Raw genomic sequence first — 25,297 nt, 5'->3', positions numbered from 1 at the left:
AGGACCCTGGGACAATGACCTGAGCTGAAGGCAGACAATTAACCGACTAAGCCACCCTGGTGCCCCTTAAATTGATTTCATGTATGGTGAGAAGTAAGGGTCAATATGCACCTTTAATTTTCCTATGCATATAGAATTGGTCCAGCATATTTACTAAGAAGTCCACCCTTTCTCATTGTATGGCAGTGATACTCTATATATTTTTGTAGTTGTTATTTGATAGATTAGGCATAGGTGTTAGAGTAGGCAGTTAGTTAGGCTTTAACAGGATGCCTGGAGACCAGCAGAGGGGAAGTCAAGGTCTGTTACTAGGAAAGCTAGCAAACTGCCCTTGGCAGCATTTCACAGAGGAAGCCATAAGAAGCCAGATCAAACCGGACCGCCCAAGAAAAAGCCAGAGACCCTGACCAAGTAAGGAAGAAAAAGTGTGAAAGCCTGCTCCCAAAGAAATCCCCTCCCCAGTAGTAAATATTCCACCTTCAGTTAACAACTGTCAATAAAAGATAAGAGACTCAAACTCCAGGTTCAGCTGTCCCTTGAGCTTGCCTAGTCTCGCATCTCGAGAGTGTACTCTCTCTCTTTGATAAACCCTTTACCTGCACCACTCAGCCACTGTCTGGTCCATCCTCCAATTCTTTTCTAGAGATGAGACTAAGCGCCTCCAGCGATGTCCGGGCATGAGTTGGGTAGAGGCCTCTGGGCCCACAGGTCTCCCCAGTCCACCTGGCAACAAAACAAAAGTGCATGTGAAAGATTATTGCTAAAATTTATATTTTATTCCATTTTTCTACTTCTCTATTCTGTACCAATACCTCACTGTCTTCACTACTTTCAACTTCAAATAAGTGGTGTGTAATTCTGCTAAATTTCTTTTTTATGATTATTTTTATTCATATCAATTTCGTATTAGTTTTTCAATATCCACAAAATTAGATATCTTGCCTTTTAAATTTGTTTATACTTTTGAAAAATACAATTTTAATTTTTTATTTATTAAAATCTATAAATCACAGTCTTAATGTTCTCTCTCTTTTATGACATTAGGTAGAATATATACATCTTAGATAAAAAATTTAATAACTTAGGGTTTCTGTTTTCTTTATTTATAAATCCGATCCAGTTATTTATCTCCAATTTATTTTGGTTTTAAATGGAACATAAGGAAATGGCTTTATGGCTTCTCTAGTTTCTATTCAATTTTCCAAGCAACGTATCAAATAAGTCTCTATGTTACACACATTACATATTTTTAATACTATGAGGTTAAGAATTTGTTGGAGAAGAAATGAAAGAGAATTTTTTTCTATTTTTTTTTTTAAGATTTTATTTATTTATTTCAGAGAGAGCACAAGCGGAGAGAGGGGCAGAGCAGATTCCTCGCTGAGCAGGGAGCCCAGCATGAGGCTCAATCCCAGGACGCTGGGATCATGCCCCTAGCCAAAGGCTGCCGCTTATCCGACTGAGCCACCCAGGCGCCCCCAGATTTCATATTTCTAATGTAATGTGGACACAAAGGCGCTGCTGGTTTTAGAACAGTACAACACTGGTGAGATCAGTGAGCTGCATGCACTACCTGATATGAAAGTATCCGTAATTCCTCACACTATTTCTTTTTCATTGTTCTTCCTCGTCTCCAAAAATGAAAGCAAGAAAGGTAGGATACGAAAGGCAGCACATAGTTTTTTCATGAAGCACTATTTTTAAAAGAGACTAACCCAGGAAATCATGTTTTTCTATGGTAGTCCTTAATGTTTGCAGATCAGAAAATAAAATATCCCCGCATGACACAAACACCCTACTTATTAAACAATCTACATAAATAATGGAATTACTCACACTGGAGGCCTGGAGTATGCTCCATTCCCTGTTGCTCTGATGTGGGCAAGCAATGGTGTTAAGTTCTGGACCCAAACTTCCCTATATCTTAAGAATGAATGATGGATAAGTTTGTTTGAACAATCAGGATCTTTCATCACAGCTGAAGCCATTTTATGGTGTAGCAATTCCTTTTTCCTACTTCAATTAATGAAAGTCATTCTTAAGAATATGTTGTCCAGGGGCGCCTGGGTGGCTCAGTCGTTAAGCGTCTGCCTTCTGCTCAGGTCATGATCCCAGGGTCCTGGGATTGAGCCCCAGGTCGGGCTTCCGGCTCGGGGGGGAGTCTGCTTCTCCCTCTCCTGCTCCCCCTGCTTGTGTTCCTGCTCTCTCTCTCTCTGTCAAATAAATAAATAAAAAAAATATATATATATATATATAAAAGAATATGTTGTCCAACAAATAAAATGCTCTCAGGATTTATTACTTGTCTGTGATGTACACTGATTCCGCCTGTGGTGTCATCCAATACCCTAGCATGGCATTTGCTTTGCAGCCTGTACCCAGGATGCTTGTTCCAGGGTCAAGAAGTAATAAAGAAAATAAATCTTTAAACAGCCATTTTAACTCTTGATCACACATGACCTCCAGTGCATCTGTGTTACTAAGGCAATGGGCTTCCGTACACCTTTTAGCAGGATTCAGTCCTTGTCTGTGAACAAGTTCTGTTAACTTTCGCAGCACAAGTCGTTTCTGAGAACCCCGCTTTTCTCTCTCTCTGACCTGCAGCTGCATTATGTGGTCAATCCCTGGAAGGGGCAGAAAAGCGAAGAGCTTCGGGTACCGATTCATCTCGCGGCCCCGCAAAGAACTGACAGAATTCAAATGGAAACGTCTGAGGTCTGCTCGGCCAGACAGCCCCGCCCGCGTACTTCACCAGGTTCGCTCCAGTTGCAGTTCGTGGAACACCGATTCCAAGGACGTCTTTCCAGTCAACCTGCGGATGAACTCGCATCCGGATACGACGTGGCCCAGCTCATCAGTCCACCCTGCGAGACGTGACATCCAGCTCGGGCGGGAGAAGTGAAGGGCCCGGAGCCGCAGGTGCAAGCAGTAAGCCAACCGCGCCCTCGGGGCTCTTGAGCCCGTCGGGGGGCAGAGGCCGCTCAGCAGCGCGCCCGTGGGCAAGCGGCTGCCCGCTGCCGCCCGGAGTCCACCAGCTGCCGCGTCTGGTCCGGGCCGTGTCGCCCAGCACCGGGAGGCAGCCCAGGTCTGCCAGCCGTGAGGACCGGCTGCTCATTAGCCGCCCCCCGGGTTTTCAGCCCCTGATGACGCCGGGCGCGCGGCTCGCATCTCGCGCTCCTCGGTTTGCAGCCCGGGTCCCGGGAGCACCGTGGCGCCTCCCAGCGGTGCGATCGCTCCGTGGCAGGCTCGCTGCACGGGGAACAGGCCGAGCGGCGCCGGCAGATGCCCCCCGAAGTGGGATGGCCGTGGGGTGAAGCCGCTGCAGATGGCCCGAGGAGTTGCCTTCCCTGCCGCCGTGGAAGAGCTCTGTCTTCATTCCCTTCTCGGGGAGGAACTGCTTCAACTCTCGAGTTTTCCGCGCCGCCAGCAACCGTGAGCGCCCGACGGGCATCACGCAGCCCGAGGGCAGGACTTCGGATGGGCCTGGGCTGCCGAACCCCCGGGCTGCCCGGGAAAAGCGGGCACGTGGGCGCCGCCGTCTTGGTCGGAAAGAGAATTTTGAGTGGGATTATCCGGTGGAATGTTTAGATGTCTGAACAGTCATTCCTAACTCGAATATCCTGCTGTTATAAATTTAAACATATTGCATAATTAAGAAAGTAAGAAATATTTGTCTTGGTCAAGGTCAGAGAGCTTGTAAATGCCAAAGTAAAAAACAAAAACAAAAACAAAAAAAGCAAAATGCACACATGCACACAACAATGCCATGCCATTGTCACTCAGATATTGTTTGCACTGATAAGACATACTGTGATATTAAAAATCAAGTTCAGTAAAAATGGAATATTTCTCCATTACAACTACAAACTTAGTGATCCTAGAATGGGTTAAAGAAAGAGAAATTGAACTGTGTCAGTATTTACACATTTTGAAATGATTAATTTCAGGTAGTACATTTAGGTAAATGGACATTTTTCTCCCCCCAAAAATTGAATATAAGAGTTTTTGTGCCTGAATTTGAGTGATTTATTTTTTCTAGCAACCATTCACGATACTGGCATTTATTAAATAGTCACAGTATATGATATCTTTGAAATTCTTTTGTTTCTTTTAAAATTCCAAAGTCCCTGCTATAACTGAAAAGCAATGGGGGGGGGGTATTTGCTATTATAATATGATCTAATATTCTAATTCAGAGTCAGAATTTTTTAAATTTTCTTAGTGGGCTTCTACTAAATAGAGGGATAAAATGAGAACCTTATAAGGAATTACTTCAACTGGTGGGGAGATGGGAAAATGGATTTTCAGAAACAAGGATTAAACATGTTTGGGGAATGTTGAAGAAGCTTTGTGGAACCTACCATTTTGTGTGTACAGATAAAAGTTAAATTCAGTTTACTGCAAAAATGTAGCAGACAAATATCAGTGAGGCCTTTTGCTCTAAGGAGTGACTTCTGGGCTCAGCCGCCACACTAATGGATTACGACTTGCCCCTTGAGGGAAGTGTTCACTTCAGGACAACCTTTGATTAACCTGCTCAGGTCAAAAATATCAAAAGAATAAACAGCAGCAGAGAAAATCAAATGTTCCTGTGGGAAAATACGGGAGCAAAGATCAAATTGACAGGGCTTTAGATTCTCAGATTCATCAGGCTTATGAAAGTTGAGAGTTACGAACCTTTTTAAAGTTGTGTTGCTGCAAGAGGTAGGGAGCATTTTCAGAGAAAAAGTTGAGACTTCTCCCACTTTCGTTTGCCCCTCGGGTCCACGGTGAGCACATCAATTCTCCATAATCCACGACTGGGTGATATCATGTCTCTTATCAATTTGTAAAGCCCCGACATGTTTTATTAATATGTTTCTAACTCTTCAGCCAAGATATTAATAAAAAATGAGAAAATCAGTCATGGCGGTGATCTCTGCTGCACCCTGCTTGATGAACCAATACAGTGTGCTATAAATGTTCTCCTAGACCACATTTTAAAGCTTCTTCGCTAAACCTCATTTCTGGGACAACTTGGGCATTCCTTAAAATCTTAAGCCCCCGCCCCAGGGGTTATATTGAATTATGTGTGCTTTGTTCTCTTCATTTTCAAAATGTGCTCATTATAACTCAGAAATGAAAATGATGGATGAGAGCACCAGCTAGTTGACTTAATAGTGTTGACATGCTATTCTATGTTTTAGACACCCTCGGTAAACAAAGATAAAAGTAGATTTAATAAAAATCACATGCTCCCATTTTAGAAAAGTTGCATTACAAGATAAATTAAGAGTAATCGGGGAACATTACCTGTTCTTAATCCTAATGTAAGCATTTATTATGGTAATATGCATTAATTTCAAATTACTTTGATTGATCATTATGTGACAGGTTAACTATTTGATGTAAAGAAATATTTACAGCTCAAAAACATTCGTATATACTCTAGAAAAATCATCTATAAACTGGAAAATCCAGTGATATAAAAATACATTAAGGGGCTCCTGTGTGGCTTAGTCGGTTAAGCGTCTGTCCTTGGCTCAGGTCATGATCCCAGAGTCCTGGGATCAAGCCCCACATCAGGCTCCCTGCTCAGTGGGGAGCCTGCTTCTCCCTCTCCCTCTGCTGCTCCCTCTATTTGTGCTCTCTTATGCTCTCTCTGTCAACTAAATAAAAATAAAATCTTTAAAAAAAAAAACATCAATGCATTGGTTCTTTCACTAGAGAGAGATTATAAAATACAATTAATTATGATATCACAACTACCTCCATGAACACATACTATGTAAATAAGTTCACTTATATTTTTTGATATATTTCATGTATCTAGATTTGCATCTATGATGTAACACATTCCGTTTAGAGGTCATATATATTTTTTCACATTTGATGGCAAGAACATTTTAGTTAGCTCATCTTGCAATTTGATGTTTGAACATAATGCATGGTTTTAGTTACTACTAGTCTCTTAGGAGAAAACTCTAAAAGCCACCATTTAATCCTAACCAAGCCACAATTCCATCCTAACCAAATCAATTTATCAATGAATTACACTATTGTATAAATTATTTTTCCTGTATAAAATTAAAAACAATGTTTCTGAAATCATCAAACATTCCCTTCAGTCTTATAATGATAAAATCATATTTTTAAGTTATATTTATCTTGCCTATCCAATTGTTTGTTTGTTGATTTTTCTTTCTTGACAGACAAGGTTGTTTGGGCTTTTATCTATGTGCCAAGCCCCCAAGCTGTCTCTATGTCACGCCCTGACTTTATGGGTGGGTGAAGGTTTTCAGATCATAAGAGAATAAACATGCAAGCATCTCAGATTTAAGATAGTTGTCTTTTACCTGTCACCAAAGTTTTGACTTGAAAAGAAACTCTAATAAATGTATTATTTATTGTTTTCATCCATAAGCTCATTGGCTTGATCATCTTTCTAAGATTCTAGTAGTTTTTACTCCATTTATTGACTTTGCTATTATCTTGAAAGAACCAATCTACTATTTTGAAAACCTCAGGCTTATGGCTAGACCATGGTACCCGATGATGAATCTTTCAAAAACTTCCTGCCCAATCATTTCTTGTATTTTTTTTTTCACTTTTTCTTTTTCTTCCAACTGCAGAGTGACAATAGTGAAATGAGGTATAGTTCGACATAATGCTAACCTTCTTCTAACATCTTTTCCTATCCGATGCAAGGCAGTCTTGTTTATGTAATCAGAACTTTCACAGCTAGAGCTGTCAATAAAATATCAGCCATCCAACACTCAACCATATCCTTCCCTGAGTCTAATTTTCTTCAGTAGAAACTGACTTCAGACATACATTAGATGCTCCTTACCTACTTGTTCGATTCCCAAAATAAAAAAAAATAATAAATAAATAATGGTGTTATTATTTGATGTTAACCTTATGCAACTGAAAAGCAAATAATATTATCTCACAGCAAATCAGATTCCAAAAAAAAAAGCCCACATCTTATATCTGAAAAATAAAATATAATTTTTGTATAGGCATATCATGTATACACCAAAACATGTAGAAACATCACCAGCTGCCCACCTATCTTTGTTTTTTAATTTTATTTCATTATGTTATGTTAATCACCATACATTACAGCACTAGTTTTTGATGTAGTGTTCTATGATGCATTGTTTGCTTATAACACGTACCTCTGAAACAAATAATACGTTATACACCCACCTATCTTTTATGATAGTTTGTGTCAATGCCAGTAACATTAAGTCTATGCTAGTGTGTGAGATCAGAAGAGAAAAGAAGTAAAACTATATCCAGTTCAGCCAGACTTTGAAACTGAGATGATAGGCTGATATTTTTCATTTAGCGCTGTCAGTTTTAAAGACACAGTGCACTGGGAATTCATATGGGAACTATTACTTGCTGGAGTTTTTGTATGGACGCTAATGAAATCATTACAAGGCACCTGCACGAGGGGCTCAGCCTAATTAACTTTATTTCCATGCAAACCTTTCAACATTGTCATGCCAGGATTATAAGAAATTATTATTTTTTTTCCAGCTGTAGATGGTGGTGGTTGGCAAAACACAGCTGCTCAATGAAGTTTGCAAGTGCATTCCCTCTAAGAGGAAGCAAACAGATTTAAAAAACAACAACAACAACAATAAAAAGACTTGGAATATCAAAAGCTTTCATTTTCTCTTAGATCCTTTAGTTTCCTCAAGACCATTCATTCAAAAAATGCAAAAAGTTGGGGGCGCCTGGGTGGTTCAGTCAGTTAGGCATCATACTCTTGATTTTGGCTCTGGTCATGATCTCAGGGTTATGGGATTGAGCCCCATGTCGGGCTCTGTGCTGAGCATGGACCTGCTTGAGATTCTCTCTCCCTCACCCTCTGCCCCTCCTCCCCTCTAAGAAAAGAAAAGCAAAAAGTGGGGGTAACACACACAAACCTGTCACACTAGAGCTAGTTACAAAGTAAATAGTCAAAAAATGTCAGATTCCTCCCTTCCCATAACCTGGATTTCCTGATCCTCTTCTACACACCGTCCTGGCTGTGTCCGTAATCATGAAGGAACCCTTGAAGGAAGCAGGGAAGCTCCTTCCAAAGACACAGATGATGGTGTCACTTCATTCAGACCTCTTTGGTTTCCACTGAATATTCTAGTTTGCTGATAAGCCATATGGCATTGATCTAATGGGTAATTACAGACACTACATCTCCTTCAGCACTCATGACGTTTTGGATACATCTAGTTAGCAGGTATCCAATATCTTACTCAGTTCTTCCATGACTTGACCACAGCACTGTTAACCTTTCAGTCTCTAGAAAAATCTGCTTCTGGATTTAGAATATCATATGTGAGCCAAACCTAAATATTTATGTTAGTCTCAACACAATTGGATAAGGGAATACTATTATAGATTATCAAAGAAATGTCTATGGTTTCAGGCTTGAGGAGATATTTTGAAAATATAGAAATAAGTTTGTTCCACACCAGGAAGTCTTAGGAAAAGTAAATTTCCCAAAATAAATTGCAGAAGTCCAATAATGAATAATCCTAATGGAATTTTCCTTATATTCTGTACATTATGTGATTTTGTACCAATGAATCCTTAATCACAACCACCTAAAAGAAGGAACAAAGACAGAATAAAAAAGAAAAACCAAGTTATAGCTCATTTATAGAGTTAGACCCAGGAAATAAATTTAATAGATATCCCCTTAGAATATATGAAGGCAAATAAACATTGTACAAATAAATGTGCTTTAAGAGGTTGACCTCCAGTCAGGTTTTATTTTTCACTATTTTTTGAATAGTTAACATCTATGCCTTTTATTATGTGCCAACAGAAGCACTTTATATGAATTATTTTGTAAATCCTACAAAATGAGGGCAATTGCAGCCATCACATGCTTTTGACAGGATTAAATGACATGAAGAAGAGGAAACGTACATAGGAACAATCTTACTCTTTTATACATAATAAATCTAAAGCTGATAGCAAATAAATCACCAAACACCATTAGAAAATAAAAGAATCAGGAATAAAATACAAAATTCCTTAATATCAAATTCTACTGAAGTATATGACCAAGCTGTATTTTGTGGGTAATTCGTGACAGTAAACACTTTTTTTTCCTTCTACCTGCACTGTTTCACCTCATGGTGCCCCAGCTTGGGTCATGGAACACTGGGTCATTATTTATCTTGCAACAGGAAATCAAAGAATGTGCCCAGAAAACAAAGGCAACATACATACATTAACATGTATGGTAATGTTTGAAGCTTAAATCTATGGGCATATCAGGGAAATAAAATAATTTAAGAACTAGCTGTGATACCATATGATAAAAGGTAATTACTGTCTTTCAAAATTTCTAAACTAAATGAGTTTATCTGCTAGGGAAGACAGCAAGGAGAGCATGGAGAAGAAGCTGAATGTACATACAGAGGGAGATCTCTGGGCATTTGTCATGCCCAGGGAAAGACATGGCAGAGCTCACTCTGTCTTTGGGTTTGGGATTGTATGAGAACGTCTTACTTACTGAGTTGGCCCAGGAGATGGAAACTCAAGAGGAGATGTCCCTCCTGTTCACCGCATTACAAACATATCGTACGAATGGTGACATAGAGGTCTCAGCCTATGAGGCAGTTCACTTTCTCGTGGTCATGAGTTAATACAGGAAGGTACTGGAAGATTCCCTCCCTTGGCTTTCAGCCCAGGGATTAGCTGAGGCAGATCTGTTTATACGGTCTGTTGGCCTGGACAAGGGGATATTGAATCAGGAGGGATATTATGGATTATTCTAATGCCTTGAGTATCTCTCAGTAGATATTGGTGATGCATGTAAGGACCATCTAGAATGACTTCTATATGGAGAAGTAGGTAGCAGAGGATTGAAACCTCTCAAATAGGAAGGGATGAGACTTCCATACAAGTGGTGAGGTGACATGTAGCTAAACACCAGAGAGATGAAAGGTGGGGGGGGGGATAGCCTCAGATGATTAGAAGAGCTGAGCAATCTCAGAATTTGACTGAAGAGAGAAGACCAAGCACAGTTTTGATACTCAGAATGTATAGAGGCTTAGGACAACCAATCTAGTTATACGGAAGAAAAGGTACATTGTTGCCTAAAGGAGTTCTAACTATGAAATTCATACCTATCCTTCCACTCATTTCTTTTTCTTTCATTTATTTTCTTGAAACTCTGGCTAATGGGTCATAATGGGAAATATCAATAATAATAGATAAAAATCACAATATTTAAGTTTTACTTTAAAATTTCTTCTTTATCTTTAGGCAGAAAGAAGAAAGTAACTCTACAATTTGTTTTTGAATATTCTTGATATGGTAATTCACAGCTACCAGCTTGGAATATCTCACCTCTTCAAAGCTTTGAAGCATGGAGAATCTTTGAATATTTCAGTATTTTTTCTCTTGCAATGCAGAAGAGGAAAATCTGATTTCCGGAAGCCAAGGAAAAGAATCTCTTCAACTCTTAGCCAATATTTAATTTCACAGAAGCTGGAAGAAATGTATACAGCCTTTAGAAAAGTAACATTAGCATTATAAAACTGAACCTCATGATCAGCTGCTAAACAAAATGGTTTTTTAATATATGTAGTTAAGGAAAGACAACTTCGTTGATGAAAATCCTGAGATTAATTTTAAACTTAAGATAATTAAAATTTTAATAAATTAAATATTTTGAGCTACTTCTTAAGGTCAAATACTTGGGAAGTGTTCCATTTCCTATTTGTATGTTTATTATTGCTTTTATTATTAATTCTTGTGTGAAATATCACACTGACATAAATAAAAGTCTGTATTTGGTGATAAAGAGAGAAAGAAGGAAATGAAAGTTCTGTGTGGTTGAGAATGAAGCTCATTTTCAGTTTGCTCTGGATTTTCCAGAGCAGTGGTAGACAATGCATACATAATAACACTCAGTAAGTCTATTTCAAATAAATAAATAAATAAATAAATAAATAAATAAATAAATAAAGCATCTAAGTAGTGGTGCTTTGCAGGAAAGCACTCTGCTCACGTAGTTTTAAGCAGGAAATGCTAAACAAAGTTAAACAGAGGCTTTTACAGGAGAACTGCTTGGAGTTAATCAGCAGCATTTCACAAACTTTTGAAAATAGACTTTTTTTTAAGGAATATTTATTTAGTTCTTGGAACATCATTTTGGGCGACACTTGCTTACAGGAATTTGTAAAAATGGACTCTGAGAAAGCAACTTGTTACAAAGATTTCTTTTTTTTTTTCATTTTTTACAAACATTGTCTAGTCTATGGAAAAAAGAGATTATGCTTTATTCTTGGAATGTATATGTAATTGTTCATATATAAAAGCTAAACTGAACAAAAGACAGCCACTAAATGAAATTTCCACTGACAGCCCAAGCTCTCATAGTCTATCTTCCAACCTCTTAGGATAATTTTTAATATTTACAAATGAGGAAAAGCTTTACAAAAATATATTAAAAATGTGGCATATATTTGAGACACACACTAGTCACAAAAAATATTTTTAAATGAGTCTACAGTGAAAACAGCAAGAGAATAGAACACAGTTCTCATAATCAGAAAGACATTTACATTTTCATAGAACTGGCATGGTTGAATAGGTCAATATACATATTCTAGCCCAGAGTAAGTCCATTTCAAAAGAATGAGGGTAAACACATTTTACAGAGTAAATGAGCAATGGATGTGACTATAAGCAATCTAAGAAAGCTGTAGTAATAACTGATGTTGACTTATTACTATAAAGTCTAATAAGGATATTTTCTAATGCATGATTAAATTATTTTAATCAAGGAATAGAGATTTGTAACTTCCAACTGAACTCAAACCAAAAGTGTCCATGTGAGTCAGGAAGATGTTTTCTATTTTAAGTTAGAATTAAGAAGATATAATAATGTCTAGTGTCTATTTTGTATTCAGAAAAGCTCCTTAGTTATGATAAATAAGCCAAATTACATTGGAGATGATCAAAATTAAGTTTTCAGTCATAGGGCCAGACTCTTACTTTGGGGTGGGGGGTGAAAACTTCTGCTGGAAAGTGACATAGGTCATAGGAAAGTTCCCAGAGGTGTCACATGAGCACTCAGGTACGAGCAAAAGAATCAGGGAAACTTAGGATACTATTCAACTGTGAGACAAATTCTATTTGCAATAGCAAATATTTGAAAACAGCCCAAAGGCTGTCGAAGGAAGTAAAAACATGACAAATATTTCCACGCAAGACATATCATTAAATGGATTACACAAAATGTATAATGGAATAAGGGTAGACAGTATTTTAAATTTATATTAGAAAACAATGGGAAATTAGGGCACCTGGGTGGCTTAGTTGGTTAAGCAGCTGACTCTTGATTTCAGCTCAGGTCATGATATCAGGGTCCTGGGGTCAAGCCCTGCCTCAGGCTCCCTGCTCAGCAGGGAGTCTGCTTCTCTCCCTCTTCGCTGCCCCTCCCCACCACTTGCTCTCTCACTCTCTCTAAAATAAATAAATGCATATTTTTTTAAAGAAGAAAACAATGGGAAATTAAAATAGTCACATCTATTTCTTACTTTTGCCGAAAGTAATGAAGGTTTTATAAAAACTAAGGGATAGGATTACATACTTGGAGGGGGATGGAATTGAGGTAAAAGGCATATAAGCAAAACTTCTCTGAATATACCAATTAATATAGAATTATATAGATCAGTTATATAGATTTTTGCCTTTTGAAACTTATAAATTAATGACACATTCAAAAATATAAAACAGCAAATCCTAAAATAAAACAGAAGCAAATGAGTCTAATGGTATATCAAATAAGCAACATACCTACCCAGAGAAAAGAATTACCCCAAGGAAATGGAATGTCCATTCTTAGAAAATATGTTTCAAGTATAAAAAGACCTGCAAAAGAACCTTAAATTTCACTTAGAAGGTCTATTGATAAGAGTTACATTAGTATTATAAATTACATACATCAAAGGATAAAGCACATAAGTAAATGTATCACAGATGTTAGAAATCAACATATAATCAAAATATAAAATCACAAGTTTTAAAAAAAGGCTGTACTAATAAATTTGAATTTCAAATATCAATACCGAATTATGATCTCTTAAAAATATGTTTTCCTGCACTGCTAACCTAAAGGACTTACCAGATCAGACATTGTGGCATTCAACATGCCTAAAGCCTCTATTTATTAATTCTTAAATCTCATTCTCACTAAAAGGAAAGAGCCTTTGCTGTTGAATCAACTGGTGCTTTCATATTCTTTGTCAATCTGTGAAATTATTCAATGTGTTTCCTTTCATCCCCTGGTATAAGAAAGTGTAGACTTAGCATTTGAAATTGACTGTCATTTTCAAATAGTGTTAGGGAAAAATACGAGGACTGTGTTTTAATCTATGCATGAACAGAGCTTTCTGAAGCCAGGGACAACGCTGAGGAGAAATAGCAGAATTACTGACAATTTTAAATTATGTTAGAAGTAAGAAATTATGAACAAATTTAAAAGATTAGGAGAGGGTATGTTCAGTAGGAAAAAAAAAGACATGGGAAGTATTAACATCCATAATATTTTAAAAGGCCTTAGAAATTAGAGGGGCGCCTGGGTGGCTCAGTTGGTTAAGAGTCTGCCCTCAGCTCAGATCATGATTTCAGGGTCCTGGCATTGAGCCCCGCATCGGGCTCCCTGCTCAGTGGGGAGTCTGCTTCTCCCTCTTCCTCTGCTTGTGCTTTCTCTCTCTCTTTCCCATGCTCTCTCTCTCTCAAATAAATAAATGAAATCTTAAAAAAAAAGAAATTAGTAAGAAAAAAAGCAACCCAAGGGGGAAGAAAAGTGGACGAGGGATATGGTCATTCAATTCACAGGAGAAAAACCACAATGGACAATGTGAGATACATTGCTTCACCTCTCCATTGATCAAGGCAATACAATTGAAAACAAAGACAAATCAGGGGATTTTTTGCTTATTTAATCAAAACATTTTTTTTTAAAAAGATTAATTACATATAGTGCTGGAGAGGATGTGGAGAATCAGTCTTCATAAACTATTGGTAAAACCTTATATTGGAAATGTAATTTTGCAAGATAGTTTGGTAACAATTAACAAAAATATAAATGGATGTATATTTTTGAACTGCAAAACCATCTAATTAGAGTTTATTATGTTGTAATGTTCACAAAAGTAGGCAACAATGTTAATATAAATTGTGATATAATCACTTTGAAACAATCAGTTTGGCATAATTTTGTAAATCTGAAATTATACATTTCCTATTTAACATCAGGGACAATTACAAGTGTATGTCCTAAAGCACTTGTTCTCATTGTGTGGTTTTTGTACCCCTGAGTGTCCCCAAGACTTTATTTTTAATGGGGTTAATGGTTACAGAGCTATTTTCACAGCAGTACTAAGATGTTTAATACTTTTTTTTTTTTTTAACTGTGCTGACATTTACTTTGATGGTGCAAAAGCAGTGTAATTAACACAGCCGGGACCTTAGCCAAAATGAAGGCAGTGTCACCAATCTATACTAGCAGTTGTATTATTCACCACCACACTGTATTTGGAAAAAAATGTCTATATTTCACTTAGAATTTCCAAGATAAAAAGCAAAAAAAAAAAAAAAGTTAATTTTATTAAATCTCATCTTTTAACTATGTCCCTTTAATGTCTCTTGTGCAAGATGGAATTATTTGAGTTGCAAGCTGAACTAGCCACTTTTTTTAATGGAACATTACTTTTACTTGCAAGAATGACTGACAAGCAAATTAACGCCTTAGCAGATATTTCATAAAACAGTGAGCTTATTATTTCAAGGGAAGCATTTAATGGTACTTGTTGCCATCATAAAATAAGAGCTTTCAAGTGATACTTAGAATTTTTAGTTACATGTATCTCTCATGATGAGTTTAATAGGTTCCCTACATTTAAAGACTTTTGTTATGAGATCAGTGAGGGTCCTAAAAATTTGATTTTTTTAAAAAATATTTTTCAATAAATATTTTTCAATGCCACTTGGAAGATCTGCATAACTGCATAACTATTTTCCAAATGACCAAAGTATGAATTTACAAGACCAAAAATGGGTAAAAAACCCATTCAAAGTTCAAGAATAGAGCAATGGACTTTAATGTGACAAAGACTGAAATATTCACTAATCCTACACTGCAACCAGATTTTAACAAGTTACCATTTGCTGAGTTTAATATAGTACTAAAGGATAATATCCATAATTGTATGTAAAAGGTATTAAGATAGTTCTCCATTTGCCAGTTACATATCTGTGAAAAATCTGTTTTTTCTCCCTTTCAACCAAATAACATCCTACAACAAATTTAATTCAGAAGTAGGTAGCAGAATAGAGCTATCTTCCATTATGTCAAATATTAAAGAGATTTTCAAAAATGTAAAACAATTTCAATTTTTTCAATGATTTTCTTGTTCCTATGCAAAATATAATCATAGTATGCATAGTTCCTATGCATAATATAATGATGAATGCATTATTGTTATTTTAAGTGGATTTATAAATATTTTAAATTACCATTTTTAATTTCTAATATGCAAATATTGATGACACAACTTAACTAAACAGAAACTCTTCAAGGTCTTTATTAATTTTTAAACTGTAAAGAGTCCAAAGTGTTTGAGAACCACCATTCTAGATAAACTCATGCAGTATGCCACAGGACATACATTCATAGCAAAACTTGGACATACATATCTATAGCAACCATCTTTGCAATATCTGGAAATATTATACAACTCAATGTCCATCAACACTGGAGTAGAGTAAGTTGCAGTTTATTCATAAAAATAGAATAGAACAATGTCAATGAAAAATGCTATGCATTAAGTGAAAAAAGCAAGATATAAACATACTTAATATAGTTCCATAGATGATGAAATTATAAAGATAAGAAATAATATGATAATGAAAATGGCATGCAGAGTAGCCATTATTCTGAGGAAAAGGTTTGTGACTGGGTTCAGGCATATGCAAAGCTTTTTGGCTATTGGCAATATTCTATGTCTTGATCTCCGTGGTAGTTACGTGGGTAATCACTTTACAATGAATTATTCAACAAACCCTGTATGCTGTATTAATACAAAACAGTATTTGTTTAGCTACTATTAGAGAGATATTTTCTCATTGATTAGTTGGTTTCATTTCTGAATATAATCATAGCTTTGCATAATGGAAAGAAGGCAAATTTATGAGTGAATCAGAACTAGATACAAATTCTAATTTCACCACTAACTAGGACAGGAAATTTAGCCGAGTTATTTCATCTTTCAGAGCTTCATAATTTATTTTGTCTTAAACTAGGGATAAAAAAAAAAACACAACTAGCTTTATGGAATTGTTTTGAGATTTCAATCAGATGCTATAATATAGCAATCTGTGGTAACAAGTAAGAGTGTACTTCTTCTATTCCTATATTTGACATTAAAAACATCTCTGAAATCACCATAGATTGTGAAAGCCAAGAGTACTTCTTAGCAGGTATGAGGTGAGGGGTCATCTGAGCTTATTGCTTTTCCTGTGACAATAGCGGTTTTCTGCTGTTGTGAGGTTGGACAGAAGTTGCATGGAAACTTGATATCAAGGTGCAGAGGATTTCTTAAAAGAAATTACCAGGTAACTGTAAATTAAGGAACTGAGTCAGATACCCAACAAGAAATTTGTGCATAAGAAATAGCGGTTGGGAAACAGCCTCTAGCAAGCACCATTTAAAGTTCCAGATGAGCAACAGGGTCTCATTTACCTGTTTAGGAAGTAAGAAATACTTGAGATTAACCCTTTGAGATGCAGCTGTCTAGATTCTCAGTGTCCGCCAGTGTTAGAAATGGGATAATAGCCAACACATTAAAACACGTGTCAGAACGGCTAAAATAAAAAAATACAAAAAATAATAAGGGTAGGCAAAGATGTGGAGACAAGGGAACCCCCTGTTGGTGGGAACGCAAACTGGTGCAGCCACTGTGGAAAACAGTATGAAGTTTCCTCAAAAAGCTAAAAATAGAATTACCAAGTAATTCCACTACTAGGCATTTACCCAAAGAAAATGAAAACACTAATTTGAACAGATATCTGTACCCCTATGTTTTTTGAAGCATGATTTACAATATCCAAGATATTTACAATAATCCAAGTGCCCATCCATAGATAAATGAATAAAGAAGATGGGAGATATATATATATATATATATATATATATATATATATATATACACAATGGAATATTACTCAGCCATAAAAAAGAATGAGATTTTTGTCATTTGCAACAACACAGATGGACCTAGAGGGGACAATGCTAAGTGAAATATGTTGTTAGAGAAGGACGAGTACTAATATTTCACTCATATGTGGAAATTAAGAAACAAAACAAAGAAAGAAAAAAAGAGATGGACAAGAAAACAAACAAAAAACAGACTCTTAAATATGCAGAACAAACTGGTGGTTCCAGAGGGGAGATGGGGTGGAGAGATGGGTGAAATACATAAAGGGGATTAAGAATGCACTTATTTTGATGAACACTGAGCAATGTGTAGAATTGTTTAATTATCATACTGTACACCTGAAACTAATATAACTGTATGTCAATTATACTTCAATAAAAAAAGGGAAAAACAATATTGACAATTTGAATTTGAGTCATAAGGCATAGATGCCTTATTTCAGTTGTTCTTAAATATTTTGGTGTCAAGAAACCTTTGCTCTCAAAAAAGATAGATACAGCCATCAATGCTAGCCACAGTAGAAATTTAAATTGAGAGATTTCAACTGTATGCATGAAATAATTTGTTTTAAAATAATAATAAACTTGGGGCACCTGGGTGGCTCAGTCGTTAAGGCATCTGCCTTCAGCTCAGGTAATGATCCCAGGGTTCTGGAATCGAGCTCCGCATCGGGCTCCCTGCTCAGCGGGAAAGCCTGCTTCTCCCTCTCCCACTCCCCCTGCTTGTGTTCCCTCTCTCACTATCTGTCTCTCTGTCAAATAAATAAATAAAATCTTAAAAAAAAAAAAAATAATGATAAACTCATTAAAGGATAGCAAAAATAACAAACTTTATGAAAATTAACTATCTGCCCCAAGTAAAGAAAAATATATTGAGAAGAATAGCGTTGCTTTATCTTTTGCAAACCTGGCTTAATCAACAATAATTTGGTTCTCACATTTGCTTCTGCAGTGAATCTGCTTCAGTATAATTCATTATAGCCTCTGTTAAACTCCACTGCGCACTTCCAAAGGAATGAGAAAGAGAAAAAAATAAAATCTTATTATTCTGAAAAGAGTTTTGCCCTAGAAGACATCTGGAGAGTTTCCTTGAAACCTCAGATTCCCCCAAGAACTCTTGGAGCTGGTCAGGTAGAAGCATGAAGAGGGTCCACAGGTAGACTGCGGGCTCCGCTCAGAACGCTGCACTCTTGTGCTTGCAGCCTTTGCCAAACTGTAATTCCTTACAGATAGAATCCCTGTTAGATAGAGAGAAGTAAGGAAAGGAAGAATCAAAGGACATAAGAAGTAGAAATGGGATTCTAGACTGCTCAGATATTTTCCGGTGTGACATGCTGTGAGGCCGCCCACACAGCATTACGTCCATCTGGCTTATTATCTTAGCGCTGCTCAGAATGTGTCAGGGTGCCAACTCTAGATTAGGCTCAAACTTCTTTCCTGTCAGTGATCTGTCTAGATGACTAAGTAGCTTTGTTTTTGGAATGAACTTAACAACTTCCTCGGTTCCATTCCTCTGGTACATTCACCTGGCTACGGAAGGCAAGGTATGTATATTTCATAGACGATCAGCAATAGGTAGAGTGAAGTCATAGCCTAAAAAAAGCATTTTCTTTGTTGTTGTTGTTTTTAAAGATTTTATTTATTTGACAGAGAGATAGAGAGCACAAGTAGGCAGAGAGGCAGGCAGAGGGAGAGGGAGAAGCAGGCTCTCCGCCCAGCTGTGATCCAGACATGGGGCTCCATCCCGGGACCCTGGGACCATGACCTGAACTGAAGGCAGCTGCCCAACTGACTGAGCCACCCATGCGCCCCAAAAGAAGCATTTTCAACTCACTTCTTTGTCAGGACACCATAACCAGAGGGCCAGAAGACCATTTACCCCCCGTACCCCCACCTTGCCATAGTGCTGAATATATAATTTAAAATGTCACACGAATGAACGAGACGTGGTTGCTTTTGTGACCTGAGGAGGAATAAGCAGGATTTGGGTTCTGTTTGGAGAAGTAGGGAGAAGGGGCAGTAAAGCAAATGTCCCTGGGGTCACCTGCATGGAGGAGAACCAAAAAAACAGAACAAGTGTGTTCTGTGTTACCTAGCAGGATGGCTAGGTGACCAGACTGACTGAGGGTGTCACTTACTCTCTTAAGTATCTTTTTTTCCTTTTTTCTCTTTCAATATGAAAAGACATTTGAAAGCTATTTGGAGGGAAACCTGATGATTTTAGTGGATTTTCTCTCTAGATGTTTGGGTACAAAGATACTGGGAAAGTGGGTAATGTAGAATTTTCTGCAAGAATGTTACTTACCCTCCTTTTCCTGATTTTACATAGACTTCATGAAAAATAAGATGAGCGTAGAGAACACGGATAGCTCATATTGTCACATTTTATCTGACCTTAAGCAACTTGGAAATGCCAGTTTCTAAACAGAACAAGCTCCTAATGTGTATTATCATTTACAAAACAACCAAACAGAAGATCCCTCCCTTTTAGCAATTAAGTCAACAACCAGAGTTGTGTATTCTAACTTCTCTAAACTAAATTTGCTTTTCCTCAAAATAAAGTAGTATTTATTAGACAATGTGTCTCCCGCATTTTGAGGCCTACAATAGTTAAATGCACAGCTCCTTGCATGCGGTATGTATTCTTTTTTTTTTTTTTTTAGATTTTTATTTATTTATTTGAGAGAGAGAGAGAACACAAGCAGGGGGAGGGGCAGAGGGAGAGGGAGAAGCAGACTCCCCCGGTGAGCAGGGAGTCCGATGCGGGGCTCAATCCCAGGACCCTGAGATCATGACCTGAGCTGAAGACAGATGCCCAACAGACTGAGCCACCCAGAGGCCCCACGATATGTGTTCTTAAGTAGAAATTGTACTGATAGTATTAGTTCTGCAATGCTCATGAGCAATAACAGGTGCCATCACAGCTTCCAGAGCAGGCAGTCCTGGGCCGGTCCCAGCGCGTTGAAATCTGTGCTAATTCCATGGTGCACACAGGAAATGCCACTTCACAAAGAGGCACCTTGGATAGTCATCTGTCACTTCCAGGCCTAGCAATATCCTAGGACTTGAGTCCCCAGACTTCAGGTTAAGGAATTTACAGTAATTGCCAATATAATGCTTAATTTATAATTTTTCTGTCTTTAAAGAAAGGACTTAACCTTTAAATCTGAATCTCTATAGCCTCACCAAGACTAGTTGAGCTGTACCATTTCAGATGTAACTTCTACTCTAAGGTCAGTCGTTGAAGGATATAACTATTAAAAGTGATATGCAGATCCTCTATCAAGAGAAATAATCCATCCACCTTCTTCACAAGGGTTTGATTAAACCGGTGGTTCTCAAGGGGTGGTCCCTCAACACTACCTAAGCTTTAATAGAAATGCACGTTTTTCAGTCCCACCCAAGACTGAATCAGAAAATCTGGGCTCGAGGTCTAAGAATCTGTGTTTCAATAAGCCCTCTTACTGATGTGGATAGAATCTAAAGTTTGAGAAACTCAGGCCTGAACTTCATGCCCTACTGCTGTGAGACATGGAGGAAGGAAAATGGATGGCTCCGCAGGGACCCTGGGAGCTCTACACAGATGAATGGTCTATACACGTGACATACCAAGACGCGTGTCCTCAGTCAAGCCCAGTCAGTGCAGGCTAAGGATTTGTGAGACACTAGAAAAATTAGGCTTCTGAAGGGGGAATCGAGGAGTACAAATGTTCTGACTTTGGCAATAGGCTGCAGAAAAGTTATGCAGGGCAAAGTGAGGTTTGGTCACAGGACAAGACAGGAATGAAATGAAGCCATAACACTGAGATAACGCTAAGCTCATTTTAGAGGAGGCCATCGAAGGGAGGTGACCCTCAAGCTGGACCCCAACTGTGGGAAGATCCTCAGCCCTTCCCCTATCCTTAGAATATGCATCCCACTGTTTTTCCTGAGTGGATGCTGCCCCAAGGACACAGTCTTGAACTAGTGGCATGGTGCTGAGACCATCTGGATGGTACATGTGACTGAACTCCATTGAGGTCTCTATAGAAGCTTTAAGATTTAAGGGTGGGAACAGAGATCTGCTCACCTTGCAGTGTCTAAGACAATACTCTATATAATATAATATCATATGTACTATATTGCTTATTACACCTGTCACTTGCCCATCTGGAGAGGTCTGCCCCTTTCTCCTCTCTCCCTGCCCTCTGCTTAGGGGCCAGTTTCAAATCTCACCCAGGAAACTCCCAAGGTTGAGAACCAATTCTTGGTGAGTCAGTCAGGGGCCCAAAGAAATGGGCCTTGGGACGGTGGCGTCTGCAGGGAAATCCCAAGTGGGGCTGTTGACCTCTGTGTGGAGAGAGGTGGCCTGTGTGGTAGAGGTTTGGGGACCCTTGTGTGAGTATGGGGACATCCTGAAAATTCTGGGTGCTCCGATGCCCTTGTTTGAGGGACTCCCTGAGTGCACTGTGAGGAAGAAGCCCCGCGGAAGTGAGGAGAACAAAGAAGAGGGCATGTGGTGACTAACAAAGGGTGAAACAGGGGGATCCCTGAGCCCCCCGACCCTTAATACAAAGGAAAGCAAAAGCACAGTCACAGCACCCCCAGCCAGTGGGTCAGTCCCAGTTCCAGAACACTCATGATGCAGCTGCCAAGTGCCAGCCAAAGCATCCAGGTGTGGTTATTATGGTGATGGGACACAAGGGTGACAGCTTTCTCTGACCAGGTAGGAGGCAGAAAGATAAGCTGCGTCACCACCCTCCTGCCGTCCCCCAGACCTGCATGGCATTACTCCCTTATCGATTAGATTATTCTGTCCTGCAGAGAGATGTCACCTAACGAGGGGGACCTCCTTGGGCATGTTTGGGACCCTGGAAATCCATAAAGAAGGGACAACAAATTCTTAGGGAGCTGGGAAAGAGACAGACCCCTGTTTTAAAGGCCCTGATTGGAGCGACATTCATTACAAGAATGAAAGCAGAGATTCTCCGGTTCTTCCCCCGGCACCTGGCATGAGATGCTCAAGCTGCCACAGGTGCCGCACAAGACATTTATGACGACGGGCAAACCATTCCTGAGCTGGAAGAAAGGGACAAATCCCAGGAATGGGTACAGGCTGTGGGAAAGACCTGAGATATGGAGGGGGCTTGGAAAGCCAAAAGGCTACCCCAATCAGCTGTAAAGGGTCTGGTAAAAATAACCCTGAAACAAACGTGGTTTGACCTCACTGCTGCAGGGACCCACCTAAACAGAGAAGCTGACATCCACATGCTGTATGGATCTTGGTTGGCCCGTGGAAAGCCGTAAAACCTGAACAACAGTTCAGACTTGCCCCAACTGTCCCTAGCATCCCTGAAGCCTGCTAGCTCCAGCGGAGGCCTCATGGTTATGGTCCTATTCAGGGAGTGTGCCTCCCACGCCCTGGGGATAGGATGAAGGCCAAAGCTGCCTCCAGGTGAGCACCACTGGAGCTGACTAGAGGTCTCATGCTGAGCTCACAACTCACTGGTCGTCCAGAAATAAACAAAAGGTGGCGACTCAGAAGTTTTCTGGTCCCCTCAGCGCCATTGATGATTATGGGGGCAGTTATAGTCAGGAAGGTCCTATGACACTGCAAATTGGGTATTCCCCCTCCCAGAAGAATGGTAAGTGTCAAACAATATAAATTGCCTGGGGTGGGGTGGGGCATAAAGAATTAGGAGAAATCATCTGAGAACTGCATTGAGTGGGCATTGTAAGTCCTGCCCAGAGTGCTTTCAACATCCTGGCATGGCCAAAAATACTCCAGATCACTCATAGCAGGTGACTGTGGGCTACTGAGAATTGAACAAGGTGGTGTCCCACCCATGTGGCTGTGCCCAACATGACCACCATCTTAGATACTTTGGCCAGGGTCCTAGGAGGGTTCCAGGCTGGACTGGACTTAGCAAATGCCTTTTTCAGTGTACCCCTGGGCACTGAGTCACAACATCAATCGGCCTTCATGTGGGAAGGGCAACAGTGGACCTTTCAGGAGCTTCCCCAAGGTCACCTGCACACCCCACCATAGGTCAGGATGGTAGCCCGGGACCTGTCCCTGTTCTCCGTCCCCGTATCAGGAAAACAGGCCCATTACCCTGAGGATATAAATTCACATGTAAAGATGTGTCTCTGCTGCAGGACAGCTGTAGGATTTGCAGAAACATGTGTAAGGGAGAGTATGGGCCATGAACTCACAGAAAATTCAAGTCCCAAACACTGCCATAAGATTTGGGAGTCTTGGGCGCCTGGGTGGCTCAGTTGGTTAAGCGACTGCCTTCGGCTCAGGTCATGATCCTGGAGTCCCGGGATCGAGTCCCGCATCGGGCTCCCTGCTCAGCGGGGAGTCTGCTTCTCCCTCTGACCCTCCTCCCTCTCATGCTCTCTGTCTCTCATTCTCTCTCTCGCAAATAAATAAAATCTTAAAAAAAAAAAAAAAAAGATTTGGGAGTCTTTTGGTCTGGTAAGACACATGTCCCAAAAGCTGTGATTGATAAAGTGCAAGCTTATCCAACCCCTAAGAATATGAAAGAGGTGCAAGACTCTGTGGGGATTTGGGCATTCGGAGGACTTTTATTCCTCACCTGGCACAGTGCCTCCGTCCTTTATGCCACCTGATAAGAAAGGGCATGTGTAGGACTGCGGATCAGCGTAGGGAGCCACCTTTGAGGAGGCAAAGATACTAGTGAAGCAGATTGAAACTCTGGGCATCTCCCAAGCAGGGCTACCATTTGCCTTAAGATGCGTCTGTGACTCTGGAAGATATGGTCAGGCGCTGTACTATGGTACTGTCCCAGCCTTCAATACATTTGAACAATAAAACAGTAGGGTTTGCTGCCCCATATGCCAGACTGGGGCCCCTGCCAAGGCACCCAATACTGTAAAGATATGGAAGTTGTGGGAAACAGTCATTGTCGAAACTCTCACCACGGATCAACATGCTAAGAACACCAAGCCCCATTACACCTGGGTATGTTGCCATCTACTGGAATTTGTAATGGGACATCCCATGGGGTTTTGATTTACTTTGCACCCCTGAGTAAGGGGGATCTACTCAATCTCCACTGGGATTCCGTTGTCCTACTATAAGCCAGACCTATTAAAACATATTATATGTACCACTGAGAGAAGAGAGAAGGTTGGAGTCCTGGTTTGCCATATCCTGCCCCTGGTCCATCTCCTATTCTTGCCAGTGCTGTATGGTATGCACAACCAGGTCAAGTTCCAGAAACTGCTAACCTCCCTCTCCTCAAGGCAAGGGGGGCAGGTTTTGTTTTCCACTGGTGCAACCATTGAGTGCTGTCTTTATTCCCTCCGTTGCTCTGGAGGATGTTATAGCATCCTAGAAGCCCTTACGGAGTTCACCCAGGACGCCTTAAATGATATCACTGAAGCCTGTCCTCACCGAACACTGAAATGTCTTTCATGAGAAAAGCTGTCCCCCCAAAGAGGACGGCCCCAGATGTTATCACTGCCTCATAAGGAGGTACCTCTATCATTATTCAAACGGAATGTTGTGTGTTCATACCTGATGAGCCTGCTAATGTATCATCTTTATTAAATCGAACGAGGACTCAGATGAAGTACCAAAGTGATCTGACCCCCAGCCTAGAGGACTTAATAAATCAGTGGTTTGAGGTATGGGACTTTTGATAGAAAAAGTTGTCACTAGTTTTGGGAATCGTTGTCTTAATCTGTGTTTTCTCTTACATGTGTCTGTATTGTTGCTGTGACGTCTGCCTCCAGTGAAGCCAAACAGCCACCAAAAAAGCCACCACCATGCTAGTGAAACCCCTTGCTGACTGTTCAGGGACCATTGCAGAAGAGGGGTCATGTGATATTGTAAGAACAGGTCATGAGGAGTGGAGTGTTGGGGGAGTTCACAGAGAGGATGCGACCTCCCGTTGACCCTTATACTGGACTCCAGCAACTGCAGGCTCCTCGCTCCCTCCCCTGTCCTTGGAATGTGTGTTTGCTTGCTTTTCCTACTGCCAGAGGCTGCCCCAAACATACAGAGATGCTGATGTGGTGTTGAGACCATCTGGATGGTCACATGACTAAACT

The 25,297-nt window shown here is 39.6% G+C and overlaps 1 pseudogene; it reads right to left on the bottom strand.

Annotated features, from left to right (window-relative positions):
• Positions 1–1,972: 1,972 nt before the first annotated feature.
• Positions 1,973–2,880, bottom strand: LOC116648505 (annotated as a pseudogene).
• Positions 2,881–25,297: the final 22,417 nt, after the last annotated feature.

The sequence above is a fragment of the Phoca vitulina genome, unplaced genomic scaffold (assembly GCF_004348235.1).
Source record: "Phoca vitulina isolate PV1807 unplaced genomic scaffold, GSC_HSeal_1.0 scaffold44, whole genome shotgun sequence".
Taxonomy (NCBI): Eukaryota; Metazoa; Chordata; class Mammalia; order Carnivora; family Phocidae; genus Phoca; species Phoca vitulina.
Note: the sequence above shows the minus strand (reverse complement) of the source record. Positions and strands in the feature narration are given on the sequence as shown.